The sequence below is a fragment of the Poecilia formosa genome, unplaced genomic scaffold (genome assembly GCF_000485575.1).
Source record: "Poecilia formosa unplaced genomic scaffold, Poecilia_formosa-5.1.2 Scaffold649, whole genome shotgun sequence".
In the NCBI taxonomy this organism is placed as follows: domain Eukaryota; kingdom Metazoa; phylum Chordata; class Actinopteri; order Cyprinodontiformes; family Poeciliidae; genus Poecilia; species Poecilia formosa.
In genome coordinates this window covers 111,350-113,234 of record NW_006800588.1, presented here as the reverse complement: position 1 = coordinate 113,234, position 1,885 = coordinate 111,350, and positions in this window count along the sequence as shown.

The following is a 1,885-nucleotide window of genomic DNA, read 5'->3' as shown; positions in this document are numbered from 1 at the left end:
TCAGATCTTTTTTTTTATCTGTGAGGACATCCACTGCCCTTCTGGATGACCCCAGAAATTTAGTTCTGGACTTTGACTAGGACTGGAGTCTGTAACCTTTGGGCACATTCACACTGCAGCCTGAAGTGACCCAATTCCCATTTTTTTTGTCAAATCATGTTTTCTTTTTTTTTTTGCCGGGCCGTTCACACTGCCAGTAAATGCGACCTGTCTGTGTTCTGCAGTCTAAATGGGCAAACGACCTGAAAGAGTCCCGCATGCGCAGTAGAGGGCGCCATAGCGTCAGCGTTCTCAGTGTTCTGCCAACTGCCATAAAAAGAAGAAGAGCTCAGTGTTTACGGAAGTAAACATGGAGGCTAACGGTGGAGTTTAGCTTACATATCTGAAATTGTTATCCCGCCGGAGCAGCATATTAACAACTTAATCCTCATATAATCCGTCATGGTTGTTGTTTTTATTCCCACTTGCGCATATCAGGACGCAGAATAGTGAGATTTGTTGAGAATCAGTGACGTTCAGTTCGGATGAAGGCGACCTGAACGTTAGGTTGCATTTGAATCGGATACGTATCGGATATGGGTCAGATTCGTAAAAGAATCCGACCTGTGCTGTTCACACTGCCATGAAAAGATCGGATACAGGTCGCATTACGTCAGAAAAATCGGAATTGGGTCACTTCAGGCTGCAGTGTGAACGCAGCCTTTGCGTCCATAGAGCCACTTTTATTTTCATTTCATCTACATAAACTCGTTAAAAACTGTTTTTGTTTAAAACTATTTTTTAAAAAACAGTTTTTTTATGTTCATCAAAAAGCAAGATGAACATTTCCAGAAAAGTTGTCATTTATAAAGAAGCTCTATTTTATTTCTGTTATTAGATTTTAAAATAAAGATTCACATAAAACATAAAAAGAGGATTAATAGACTTTCTCCTTCAGGATGTTATTAATGGAAAATTATTTAAAAAGCAGGTAATTTCCCACTTAATGAGAAAATACAGATCTAAAAACAATATTTCTGGTACTTTAGCGTCATTCTTTAGTGGACATTCAATGTAACTATTCCTTGGAAAGTTGGAAAAACTCTGAAACCTCCATTTTATAATATGAATATTGTTATATTGAACAACATTAGTTATTTAGTCGAAGTTAAGAATAATTGTGGTTCATTGCTGCAGATTCAAGACTCTGAGGTAATGTCATTCCAGAACTTTAATTTTCTTCTGACTGTCGTCGTTTTGTTGGTTTCCATATATGATTGGATTCACTATGACACAGAACCACCACTCCCCAAACAGTGACCCCACAGCCTGATGCTGCCACCACCATGCTCCACTGGGGGTCGGTGCCATCTTGGAAATGTGACCCAAAGTTCAGATTTGGTCTCGTCAGAACAGAGCACATCCAGAGTTACAGATTTAGCCCCTTAAAACTGGTTAAATTCTTCAAACTGTTTGGAAAATGTTCATCAAAATACAATTTGTAGATAAATATACATTGCTCAAAAAAATAAAGGGAACACTCAAATAACACATCCTAGATCTGAATGAATGAAAGATTCTCATTGAATACTTTGTTCTGTACAAAGTTGAATGTGCCGACAACAAAATCACACAAAAATCATCAATGGAAATCAAATTTATTAACCAATGGAGGCCTGGATTTGGAGCCACACACAATTAAAGTGAAATGTTCCCTTTATTTTTTTTGAGCAGTATATAAATATGTTGTTTTTCTTTTACTGACAGATTTTATTTCTTTTTCTGTTTTTTTTTTGTACATTTGTTGGACTTGTGTAACCTGAAGATGTTAAATATAGAGTCTTTAATTCTCAGAACGAGGCAGCTCTATTTTTTTTTTTTATCTTCGCTGTTCCTCCAGCTTTTC